Raw genomic sequence first — 13287 nt, forward strand, 5'->3', positions numbered from 1 at the left:
ACGTTAGCTGGGACACATGGGGCTATAGAATCTGTAAATGTTAGCCTGGCCGCCGGGTCCGTTCAAATTAATTAACTGAATTCTGGGGTTTTACGTGTACCAAAGCCACGGTATGATTACGAGGTCACGGCATAGTTGGGGGACTCCGAATTAATTTCGAACATCTGGGTTTCTTTGACGTGTACCTAAATCTAAGTACCCACATGAGCGTGTTTGCATTCTTCTCCCATCAGAATGTGGCCACCGGGGCGGGGATCGCACCCACCACCCCGAGATCAGCAGCGTAACGCCATCGCCAATGCCCTAGCTCAGCAAGTGAGGAACTAGAATAGTAGAATGATAACGAGTTACAGCAATGATAACAACGGGGAGAAAAATGAAGCGCCCTGTTACGCGCCCTCATAGCGAGGGCCGGATTTCAAGCTAGATTTCTTGTCGCGCAAGAGCTCCTAAACTCGATCAGGCGCTCAAAATTTCTTACATAATCAAAACCGTGTTGTTGTCGCACCAGTATGCGCGCGCTATTGCGTCAGTCAACTTTTATACCATCAGCTAGACTGAGCCGCCATGTTGTGAAAGTTCCTTCGCTCCGTCGCCAAAACCGTGCCAGCTGTCCCGGTGTGCTGCTGTCGGCGCTGGCAGATTTCGCGTTGTTGTCAAATTCCACCATATTGAAATTTTGAGCCAATCAGAGAGCGCGTAGCCACCCTGTGAGCCAGTCGGAGCTGATAACTAAGATGGTGGAATTGACAATATGGGGGACATGTACAATGTCCAAAATAACATACTATTGCTACACCGATACCTCAACGAGCTTGGGTGTTGTTGGGCTGTTGTCGTTCTATCGAATGTCTTCTCTTTCTTTTTTTTTCTTTCAGCCAGCTTTCCGTGCAGATACGTGTGCATTCATCGGCGGGGTCGTATTACAGACTTGGTTGTCCTTTCGTCCCCTCGACTTTCGTATTTCCTCGACTGCATCATTCAACGAACAAGCTATGTTTTGTATGCATCCTACAGGGCACGTTCCACATTACCTCAACTATCTTATAGTATACTGGCAGGGATACATTAGCGATCTTAAGCAGAATTTGCAGGAATTGACTAGACGCATCAAGTAAATGGGCGACTGAGTTCATTTATTTCACCCAGATGTATAGCAGGCCAAATACCCCAGTGCACCGAGCGTCTCGTGCCCGGACACGAAACGCAAGGGAATGTACTTCACGCAATTGCAAATTTCTTCTGAAATGTGAACCCAGTGTCGCAGTTACAAAGAGGGTCACGAAAACCGAACACAAGCTTCCGCGTGCAGTTTGTATTGCTCACTGAATGGTTTCTTCGTTCGTTCGTTCGTTCGTTCGTTCGTTCGTTCGTTCGTTCGTTCGTTCGTTCGTTCGTTCGTTCGTTCGTTCGTTCGTTCGTTCGTTCGTTCGCTCGCTCGCTCGCTCGTTCGTTCGTTCGTTCGTTCGTTCGTTCGTTCGTTCGTTCGTTCGTTCGCTCGCTCGCTCGTTCGTTCGTTCGTTCGCTCGCTCGCTCGCTCGTTCGTTCGTTCGTTCGTTCGTTCGTTCGTTCGTTCGATCGCTCGCTCGCTCGCTCGCTCGTTCGTTCGTTCGTTCGTTCGTTCGTTCGTTCGTTCGTTCGTTCGTTCGTTCGTTCGTTCGTTCGTTCGTTCGTTCGTTCGTTCGTTCGCTCGCTCGTTCGCTCGCTCGCTCGTTCGTTCGTTCGTTCGCTCGCTCGCTCGTTCGTTCGTTCGTTCGTTCGTTCGTTCGTTCGTTCGTTCGTTCGTTCGCTCGCTCGCTCGCTCGCTCGCTCGTTCGTTCGTTCGTTCGTTCGTTCGTTCGTTCGTTCGTTCGTTCGTTCGTCTGTCTATTTGTTTGTTTCAAGCATAAAGAGGCGGGAGGCCAAAAGAAAGCGGTGAGATAAATGACTTTTTGGCGCACAGCGCTGCTGGCAGTCGTTGTAATTCTCGTAACAGAAATTAAAAAGGGCGGGCGGCCTGCTACTTGTAAAACAGTGACTCCACCTCTCATTCATTTTACTTAATTTTTTCTTACTGCAACATCTCCTTTGTTCTTATCCCGAGGATAACTCTTTAAACGCCCCTTTATTTTTTCCCATCTCGTAATCTCTCGCTTCCTCGGCGATTCCCACCTCGAGGCACCGCCACGCGTCCCATTGTTGTCTGGCACGGCGCGTTCTTCCTCATTCGAAAAAGAATTACCGCGCCACCGTCTGTTCCGTTTTTCACAATGAGAAACACAGGCAGACGCCATAAGAGACCGGGAGATTAACGTCGTCAGCGGCAATAATTTGTTGCGCCGTCGGGACGGCTTTTCTTTTAAGACGACCGCGCATGGCTCGCTGGCTCGTTCGAACCGGGGGTCCATCATTTATTTCGTTCACTTTTTCTTTTTTTCCGTTTTATCGCGTCTCCCTTCGCAGTGGAAACGACTCGTTGAACCCTGCTGCCGCGACCGTTAGGTTTGTGCGTTTTCTTAATTATTATTTCTTTTTTATTTCGCTGCCGTACATAGCACGCACCGATGAAGCGAGCGTCATCGCTAGCTCGCTCGTTTTAGCATTGAGAAAAACGCTTTAATTAGGGCCCTTCGTTCAACTTGAGGCCGCTCGCACGATGCCGTCCGGCAAGCGTCGTAAATTCATGGTTCCCTGTTTTTAATTAAACGCCGCAGCCGTTTTGTCCGTGGGCCTGATGTGCATATCGTTCCCGCTATATAGTCTGTGTCGCCCGATGTGTTTCGCGTCTTTGTTAGCGGCCCGTTGCTTGGCGCTGTCCATTCTGCGTAGTCGTGTACGTACCATCTCCAAACAGTTTCCCATTGAATGTGCAGACGAAATGCAGATGGGGGGGGGGGGAGGTAGAGGAGGGGGGGAGGGGGAGTCGGGGAACGAAGCACGCTGTTTGCCGCACATAATGGAACACGATTTAAAATTTGAGAGAGTCTCATTCCAGCCGAAACTTATTGGCCGAGTGGACTCGTTAGGCTCGGAGCTTCGCACGTACTCTCTGATCTTGCGCGTTGATTATTGGTGCTCGCAATCATGGGCGCTCATTAGGCGGCGTCGCGCCACTGATTAACACGGGCTGTTTGACATCGGTATCGGACTATACTCTTCCCAACTCGGGACACGGTACGACTAACAGTCTCACGCTTGTCCCGTTGACTCTAGAGCGTTCTACGAAAAAAGTGGTCCTAATAAAACGAATATAAGTAGTCTATAGATCGCCTATAGATTTCTTGTAGACTGCTTTGCCTTCATATTGATTTATACGTTTAAAGTCTACATAAAGTATACCATGCGGTGTCTGCCGGAAAAAGTTCAACAAGTCCTTATAGTCTAATGTTGTCCACAGGTGTCATGTAACAGACCGTGTAACGTCTATATAGTGTCAACTGAAGGAGGTTGTGAACTGGTCAGTTAATTTTGATATATCGTAGTCAGTGTGCAGGTTTTCGAACAGATTGCCCGCTGAACATCTGCCGTGAAAATCTGTCGAAGTCAGTCGGCAAGAAGTGTAAAGTTTTCTCCAGGTCCTTCTTCGTTCTGGCTTCTTCGTCGTCTAGGTCCGACTCCTGCTTTTAGCGCCGCCCACTATACCGCACGGCAATATTGCTCAATGGGAACCAAGTATACTTGTCCGTATTGGCTCAATAATGTACTCAGAGTTCCAGCTGCACCCATCGTTATGTTCCCGAATTGCTTTGTTCTTTTCAGTGCGTTGCATTCCAGCCGTTCCCACCTTGTTACATATGGAACTGCTAGTCAACTAGTTATTTGTTAATTGTTATTACTGGTAATCCTCAACAATTTTACTTTCCCGCTCTTTGTATTAGGGCAAAAGGCCATTACATCGAAATTAAAGCAATTGTTAAATCAATTCATCAATTTGTAATTGTTGCTGATAAGCTTATCTCTCTCTATTTTTTTTAACCTTCCGAAGCAACACATTGGCGTAGACGTTCAATGGTAGGGGCTATGACAGACGACATAAGTTGAGCGCTTTTAGTTAATTTTGGCAACTCTAGCGTGTTCAGAAGATAACGGCCAATTGGTCACAGCGACTGGTCAGTCTCCGGAGTAGAATACCGGTGCTTAGTCCTCGCGGATGAATGCTTCCCCTGCCCTCAGAGCTAAAACAGCCGCCTTGGGGATATCTCCACGAGCGCTCACTCCCAGGGACAGCGTAACTTACGCTAAATTTTGCTCAGCCACTCACACAGCATTCGCAAAACGGAGGCTTCGCCTCCGCAATATCTAGTGATCCCTTCCTTCGCAGATATTATGTTCTCCGCAAGTGGTTAGTGTCTCTATAAAGGCGCATAAAGGCTCAGATTATGAACAGCAGCTTGCCATTATCCCTCAAGAAAAAAGTATATAACAGCTGTGTCTTACCAGTACTCACGTACGGGGCAGAAACCTGGAGGCTTACGAAAGGGGATCTACTTAAATTGAGGACGACGCAACGAGCTATGGAAAGAAGAATGATAGGTGTAATGTTAAGGGATAAGAAAAGAGCCGATTGGGTGAGGGAACAAACGCGAATTAATGGCATAGTTGAAATCAAGAAAAAGAAATGGGCATGGGCAGGACATGTAATGAGGAGGGAAGATAACCGATGCTCATTAAGGGTTACGGAGTGGATTCCAAGGGAAGGGAAGCGTAGCAGGGGACGGCAGAAAGTTAGGTGGGCGGATGAGATTAAGAAGTTTGCAGGGACAACATGGCCACAATTAGTACATGACCGGGGTAGTTGGAGAAGTATGGGAGAGGCCTTTGCCCTGCAGTGGGCGTAACCAGGCTGATGGTGATGATGATGACGAAAGGCGCACTCACACACCGGCGATTGACAGAGGTCGCGCGACCGACCTCTGACTGGGACTGGGACCGACTGGGACTGGCGATCAAGGGACGACTCACGGCCATCGATGCTCACACCACGCCAATGGCGATCTGCTCGTCGCCGCAGCGAACTGTCTCGCGATCGGCACCGTTCGTGTACGCTCACATCACGTAAAGTGACAGCGTGTGCCGACGTCCTGCTTCGGCCTCGCTGATTGGTCTAGCAGCTATGAGACTCCAGTCCCGGCGCTGGAATATTGCAGAAGTGAGCGAATGTCCCGAAACGGTCACTTTTCGACCAAAGCCAGCAGTTGCGACCAACCTCGTCGCGCAACATCCGTGACTCGACGGTGGGAAAGTCACCTAAGCCTAACGATTAAAGCGGCCTTGAAGTGAAAAACGGTCTGCGCGTTTTAATAACTTTTCTTCGAAGGCCCAAGACTCAATCAAGTGCACGATGTATACAGTTTCAGAACGCGAACGTTCTCGTATACTCGGACACTGCACGGCTAAACAATCGCGGTGCGGCGCTTGGACACCCGTATGCAGCCATATAATCATAGCATTATCGCAAGATTATCACGATTTCCGTTCCTTCAATGTAGAAATTAGGTAAATGGCTAGCCGCATTCAGAGAGGGACATATATTAACTGCACACAGTAGAGCTTTGTCCGGTGATGCGCCTAGCTAACTACTCAAGTTTATATGAATGGCGTGTTGAATAAATCATACATGCACAGAACACAAGCTCGTAACGCACTCAAGTGCACAAGTGGAAGCCGGAACAGTGTACGGTAAATCAGCCTCAGGATGCAGTGTGTTCGAATATTGAGTGTCGCAGTATTTTGCCGCTCCTGCTCAACATACCAGGGCAGGCCTATTGCAAGAGAAAACGTTAGCCCTCGCTTATATGGCCAACGAGTACGTTTCGTTCCTCAAGAACAAAACAAATTTCATACCAGTTCACAGTCACGTGTCGTTTCCTCCATTATCTTGCGACTGTAAACATCCACTTTAGCAAAACTGCGCACTGGAGACGAGGCAAAATAAACGACTCCTAATGAGATCGAAGAGGGCCCCATCGTCTGTCCATTCGCGATGCATTCGGCCGTGAACACCAGTCTGCGCTGTCAATTTTGTTCCCGCTTGGGCCCTAGTTTCCAGTTACACAGTGCCCACCCACTTTCATTTAGCCGCTTGGTTCATTTCGTTCCTTCTTGCTCCGTCTTCCTTGCGCAGTCTTCTTTATTTTCCTCTCCTTCTTCCCCCCTCCCCCCTTCCTTCCCCGCTTGGCTCAACTTCTCATTTTCACGACCACCCACCTCGACCAGCACTGTGCCCTAATTTGCTCACCCCCCCCCCTCTCCCCCTTCCGTTCCACTACTGCAAAGAGAAGCGGCCTGCCGTTACGCGCAGGGTGGGCACGATCGCGTTATCGGAAGCGCGACGTCATTCCGGCGAAGTTGTCACTTGAGATAACGCCCTGCCGTGCTCAGCGGAGCTTGCATGAAGGAAGGGCGCCCGGCGGGGCGCTAATTGCAGCCAGCGGGGTCAGCCTAAGTGGCTCGAAACGGTAAAAAACGTAAGATAAGCGAAAGCTTCCCTATCTCGCCCTTCCCCCCTCCCCCATCTCTCTCTACCGAAGCACCGTGCGTCTTCCTCAAACGCTAAAGGCAAGTGAGAACCCTGCTGGCCTCGTTTTTCCCTAATTCAAAGGACCTTTTTCCTTCACGTAGCAGAAAGCTCGGGAAAAGTAGCAGACGTCGGGAAAAAAGGAGGGGCGGAGATAAAAGGAAGCCAGCTGCGCCTCGTGGAGCGTCTTAAAGACGTCCCTCAGGGTCCGTACGAAAATACGTTTCCCACTTTATCATCAGAAGCTTCGTCGTTTTCTTTTTTTGTTGTTACTGTCCCTTGTTCAAAATGTTTTGCTGAATATGCATTTTCGTTAATTGTGTAAATTGCACTTCCTACTACTTGAGCTTTTCTCTCAGTTCGGTAACGCCGTTCCGGAAAAATAAAACTTTAGTTCGTGCGCTTAGTGAAACTGTAGCTCTCTAAAAAAAATAATGAGAAAAGCATCTAGCGCCAAGCTTCGACCTAGCGAAAGCAAAAGTTAATGCCAGGTTTTATCATTAACGGTTTAAATAAAAAGAAAACCATTCGGTGACGAATGCGTCCCACAGGCGGTTGTTCTTTGAACAACGAAGAAATCGAGCAAAAATTTAGTTGGACGAGAAAATCAGGGTCCCGGGGCGGACTCTTCATTCACTGATAAGGGCCCGCTCTTTGCCAGCCCAGTTTTCTATCAATTCGTGAAGCTCACGTTACCGAAAAATGGGCCGAGAAATTGGTTAACACGTTCTAGCTTATTGGAAGCCTCGGTAAGTCAACAGCATAGCGAAGACGAGGTCGAACGATAGGTACGACAGTGTTAGTAATAGGAACGCATGTCGTTGTTGACCTTACGATAAATAAGGCAGATACGAAATACGAAAAGCCGGTAAAGGCTCTCGTCGTGAAAATAAGTGGTGGCTGTCTTGAAACGCCAGAAACTCATGTGCGATTTAATTTGAGTACACTCACCTTTGCGTAAAAGAACGTTCGTTTCATCTCTAGAATTCTTTCCCCGCCGTAGAAGTTGTCTTCCCTACCCCAGTGCAGGGTAGCGAATAGGATGTTTGTATTGCGGTTAACCTCCCTGGTTTTCGCATCATATCTTCTCTCTCTCTAACAGAATGTGTAAATCGGACGATGCAAAAAAGAACAAAAGAGACGGATTGCCAAGGCATCCAGCTTGACTCAAGAAGAAAATATTGAACAGGAAAACACATATTGCTGTACCTTAATTCAACAGTAGAGTTTTCAGAAGCAAGGACGATAGGGATGGGAATATTAGTGATGTACGGGCAAAGTGGGTCGTCTGAAATCATTTGTCGCCAAAGAACAAAAACGGCGACAAGATCGAAAAAATATCACAGTTTCGCCATAAGAGTGAAGCAACGAAGGCGATAGCAACTGTTAGAATATTTGACGTAATAGTTCTGCGGAAACCCGGAAGGTGGAGAGAAGTAATGAATAAAGAGAAAATCGGACATCCACCCAATCGTAGCAATTGCTGCAAAGGAAACCCATACGGGTTCCTCGAAAGAAAAGCTTCAGAGTTGAAGAAAAATTCGCCCTGGTCCGGGGCTCGAACCCGGGACCACCGCCTTTCCGGGGCAGCCGCTCTACCACCTGAGCTAACCAGGCGGCTAGCAGATGGCAGGGCGAAGGCGAATTTGTCGACAACACGAAGCAAAGGCAGGTGTTTGACGTAATAGTTCTGCGGAAACCTGCAAGGTGGAGAGAAGTAATGAATAAAGGGAAAATCGGACATCCACCCGATCGTAGCAATTGCTGCAAAGGAAACCCATACGGTTTCCTCGAAAGAAAAGCCTCAGAGTTGAAGAAAAAAAAATATTACACGAAGCGTGAGGCTTGTAGGTGTACTGACACTATGAAATGAAGTAAACGTAAGCTACCAGGAGCACTCTAACGTAAAGCGATGCCAAACTTTTCTATTCTAATCGTGCAATCAGCGTGCCACGATTCGTCAAAAAATTTTCGGGCCACTCCCCCACCTTTGCCTGTCTATCACGCGACGTCACGATAACCGTAATAGCTCCCCATCTGGTATGAAGTGGGCACACTGATTATGCATGAATAAACGGAACAAAAAAATAATTATTCCTGATTTGACACCTTTTCGCCGTTAGCCCGCTACTATTGGTCAAAAGTTTTTTACCTGCGCCCACTTCGCCTGTCTGTCACGCGACACCACAAAACCGCGAATACTCCCCGCGTCAAACTGACGTGTACGCATTAACGATGCAATTATATGCCGAACAAAACTGATTTTTTTTTTCTGAATAGCGAGAGACTGCCCGATTCCGAAAGGAATACAATATGGCTGCCCGCCGATTGCTCAGGCACTCGCTACTCGCACCTGCCGGTGAGCATGGGATTTATTTCCGTATAACAAAGTAAAACGTTATACAGCCCTTTCTGCACGTACATACGACATCGCTCTACCAACTCTTCCTTCTTGAGCATCCGCTTTAGCGGCATTTTTAAGACTCCGTTGCACGCCGCCGAGATTTTTGACAAGCCACCTTAAGATAAGTGTGGGGAAGCGGACCAATCGCACACGCTGGCACCACCCTCTTCATGCAGTTATCTACATTCACTACGCTGGCTTGGCTCCATCGAAATCCTCTCCACTTGAGCGTGCTCCTCACCTCCTGTCAGCCAAATAGATAAGAAAAACCGCTCAGTGTAAGCAATGTTATTCGTTTTGAAAACGAACAAAGTTGACCTCCTATGAACGAGGAGAGAGTTTTATTGGGCTGTTCAGACAACGCTGCGGGTCACCTCCCGATGTTTGTGTCAGCGGTTACGTAACTTTGACATCAGGAGAGTCGAATAAAAACAGATTGGAATAGTTTTACGTGATAGGGCCCCGAAGTAAAAACTAGCTATTGTGCTAGGGGTCTTCTGCTGGAATACTACCGTTGGACAATTTCATTTATGTGTATTAATGAAAGCCAACGTCTTTTAGCGACATTACCACCACTTTCGGTATTAGGTATGTTTCAAACCTTTTTCCTGAGTCGATCCCGGAAGTAGGGCACAGCCGCGCTAATAATGTTACATCATTTTCAGCTTTGAGCTCTGTTATTATTTCGCACTCTTAATATTTAAGTCTGAGAAGATTTAAGGTGCAATACATGAGCTGTCGGTGTTTTGTTTCATGACATTTGTTTGTGGGATGCCTATCTCAAAATTCTGAGGAATAATATTGTCGACAATGCAAAACCTTGTATAAGCAACTTCCTTGGTAGAATGATGTAGCAATATAAGCCGCATATATCGTATGTCCTATAGCATGACATGGCATATAGCTTACATATACTTACATATATACGGAATTTCACGAAGACTCACGAAATTCGCTTGGAGTGTCAATATAAATGCTATCCCAATAAAAAAGACATCACTTTCTTCGGATGCGTGATAAAATTAACAGCGTCCGACGTTCGCCATATCAGCTTTGCATAGCCACAGCTACAGGTATTTGACGGCTTCAGCCCATTGAAGCAGAGGTTAAAGATGTTGTGTTCATGAGCATCGACATCTGGTTATGGAACCCGACGGTTCTATCCATCCATGATGAATAGCGCTTTCAGTTTCGTGCCGATTACCAGAATGTATGCGAATTTTTTGACGCCCCTGTGATTTACAGTCCATTTTCAGGCATTCTCGCCTGAAGCCCATTATGCAGAACGTAAATGTGGCAATGAGAAACTCACAGAGACGAAGTGTATATGCTTGACATTGCTCTTGAAGGTAACCCCAGAGGTTCATTAGCATATGTTCACACTGGGAAACAAAACAAAAACATCTTATTCACTGCAGGAGTTATAATAAAGGAAGATAATACACAACTCAGTATTATGCTTGATTTTAATTTATTTCGCTGTTCTTTCTCGCGTTTTGGAAAGAGTCGCAAGTTAAAGGATTCAGTATCTGCTCCGAGAAAACAAAACAAGAAAGCGCTCTCAAACATTGCTGGTCTACTTGGCGCAGTAACACTTTGCCCAGGAGCTCCGCTCCTGCGCTTTTGTGTCACTTCCATAGAAAGTTTTCCACGAGTACAATTATGAGTCGCCCTTTGGAACTGGTGACGACGTTCAAGTCTGCTCAAGTATTAAGGCTCATTCACACCGGCGATTGACAGCGGTCGCGCGAACTAGGTAGTCGCAAAGCGACCAGCCGCAAGTGTTCGCAAATGGTCGCTTTTCTCGAAAAGCGACTATTTAGGGCCAATCGCTCGCTTCTCGATTGTTCAGTCGCGCGACAGTGGTCGCAAAGCTGCTGAACCAATCAGCGGCGCGCCGAAAGTTATGTTAGCACGTGTGTTCATCCGCGTCCTCCTACGTCGCACCAAATACAATGTCCGCGCCGCCATGGCAGACTACAGGAATGTAATTGGTGTCCTGCCTCGTGATGCTGGAGCGCAGCAGTTCCAGCAACGTGTCGAATGTACGCGGTAGCATTCACAGGAAGCTAAATAGCAGCAAAGGAATGCACAAAAATTATGCACTGATATACACGCAACCAAAACTAGAAATTACGACTTACTCTCGATAACACTCCGCGGAGCTTGTGCAGGAGGCGGCTAGAGTGGCCGGCCACTTGTCGCAAACGCAGGCACGGGTGCGCGCACTAGCGTCGCTTTTAAAGCGAAAGCTTTACTGGCCGCGAACTTGCGATTTCGCCGTGGCGGTGCTCCGAGGCGGCACGTGACGTCACAACGCGCGCCTCACCGCGGATATTTCTTTCTCTCTCGCTCTCTAGTCACTACTGCGCATGCGCCACTAGTAGCACCGAGCCACAGGTGTTCAGCCGCTGCGCAGCGCCACGCCTTTCCGCCGCCGCCGTTTGCTATGACGTCACACCGCGTTCGTCGTCATTGCGCTCGCCTCCGCTCGCTTCGCCAGCTGCGTCGCATGCCTGATAACAAGTCGGAGGATTGAAAAGGAGAGCTCGCGTGCGCCGCAACCACAGGTGAGGTGGCAGTACGGACGGCGACAATTCTGATAAGCAGGAGGAGGCCTGGAATCGACATCGGAACGAGATGAAGAGGAAACAAATCGCCCAAGAAACAGACGAACAGCGCGCCCAACGACTGGCTAAACGCCGCAACATAGCTAGACAACCAGAATAACGTGGACTTGCATTCAAGATTAACCAAGGCTAACCATGCTATGCCTTAGCTTTCCCTACGTATATCCTTGCATAGCCGAGCTAAGTCACTGCAAATTTTTTCGTAGGAGGCTTCTGCGCTACGACAGCTGGCACCACGGCAGAGCACATCAGCACAGTAATGTCTTCCCCTTCGCTCAAATCAAAATTCATGGCTGTTGTCGGAACGCGAAACCAGTGAAGTGCGAGCGAGCTGCGTAGATTGCTACAGAGTTCTCACTCAGAACGATAATCTGCGGGAATGCGACTTGCAGGTCGCGCTCTACCGGGCTTGCCGGTGGCCTTCGGTCACCTTTAGCTCGCCAGTCGCAAATAGTCGCGCGACCTCCTCAAGTCGCCTGTGTGATTGAGCTTTTAGCGTAGTCTGCTCGAGAATGAGCAGACGGTGCTCTAACGTAGAAGAACACCTGGAGTATAGGTACAGGTGCTCGTGCATGTAGGCACTACTGATTGGCTTTCTCTAACCCACCTGGATACCGCGTCTCGTAGGCTACCACTATACTGAGTCTTGTTAAGAGTGCTGACACAGTCGTGTCAATGAAAAGCCAGCATTATCGCAAAGACACACTTTGATTGCTTGTGTGATCGTGTTTTACATCTAACTTCACAGACAAGCTGCAGAGCGTCACGTCACGAAGATGCGGTGGCGCTGCCGTAACATTCACTGCAGAAACGAAAAGTTAAAAAACTCTCCACTGCAGTAATTTTTTTCTGAATCACAACGTTAACTCAAGATGGCCCAATTTTCTAAACTGTCTGTTTTATTGCAGAATGTTTGTAGGACGTCGCCACAGATACCACGCATATAATGCTTCTTCGTCAGAAGCGGGCAGCATGGCGTCATGGAAAGCAGGCCAGCGTCACACATTTCCTTTTCCCTCTCTTTTCTGTAAGAATGAAATTGGTAAGAAAATGTTTTTAAATGACTTAAAGGGCACTAGCCTAATGTCTGAGCAACAGTATGTCTAAGAACAAGAAATTGTAGGCGAATCTCTTCCAATGACGATAGTCCACGCATACCATGTGCAAGAGGGAGCTGAAACCACTAAGAGGGTTTTGTTAGAATTGCACATCATTCGTCAAGCAATAAATGTGGACGTAATTCATCTGCAAGAGGCCTTGGATTTTCAGGACAGCTGGTGAAAACTAAATAAATTTTCGGAGGAGGCTAGCAAGAGACGGCTAGATCGGTTTTGCAAAAGAAGGAAAAGCGCACAATAAGGGCTAACATTAAGTTTTATAAAACTTAGCCTATCGTATAACAGCAGTTAAAGATTAAGACACAACGTAAGATCAGAAATAACGAAGCTGGCAGTTCCACCACGCCGTCTAAGAGGGAATATACGCGTCAGTCAGGTCCCTAGTCCGGAGTATCTGTATGGGGGTAGTTGTTTCTACTTACAGCAGTCAAATATACTAAACGCTGAACTCATTTGATGATGCAACGCTTAAGCAACTGCTGTTGAAATTGACATATAGCATTAAATACCGACACAGTTCGTGAATTGTAAAGGCTGCTTTCTTGCACGCATGTCTTTATTGCGGGTGTGCACGATTTACAGGCGCAACCTTTAATTTCTAGCTTTCTCTAGCTTTTGAAGCCAGACGTACCATACCAA

The 13287-nt window shown here is 47.7% G+C and overlaps 1 protein-coding gene and 1 non-coding gene across 4 annotated transcripts in view; one reads left to right on the top strand and one right to left on the bottom strand.

Annotated features, from left to right (window-relative positions):
• The window catches only part of LOC126521459 (potassium voltage-gated channel protein Shaw-like), a 239735-nt gene that overhangs the window by 180338 nt on the left and 46110 nt on the right, over positions 1 to 13287 (top strand). The gene's annotated exons all lie outside the window — the stretch shown is intronic.
• Positions 8039 to 8113, bottom strand: TRNAS-GGA (transfer RNA serine (anticodon GGA)). Its single transcript has one exon. It is a non-coding gene; the product is annotated as a tRNA-Ser (tRNA).

Source organism: Dermacentor andersoni, chromosome 6, assembly GCF_023375885.2.
Source record: "Dermacentor andersoni chromosome 6, qqDerAnde1_hic_scaffold, whole genome shotgun sequence".
NCBI classification, from domain to species: Eukaryota; Metazoa; Arthropoda; class Arachnida; order Ixodida; family Ixodidae; genus Dermacentor; species Dermacentor andersoni.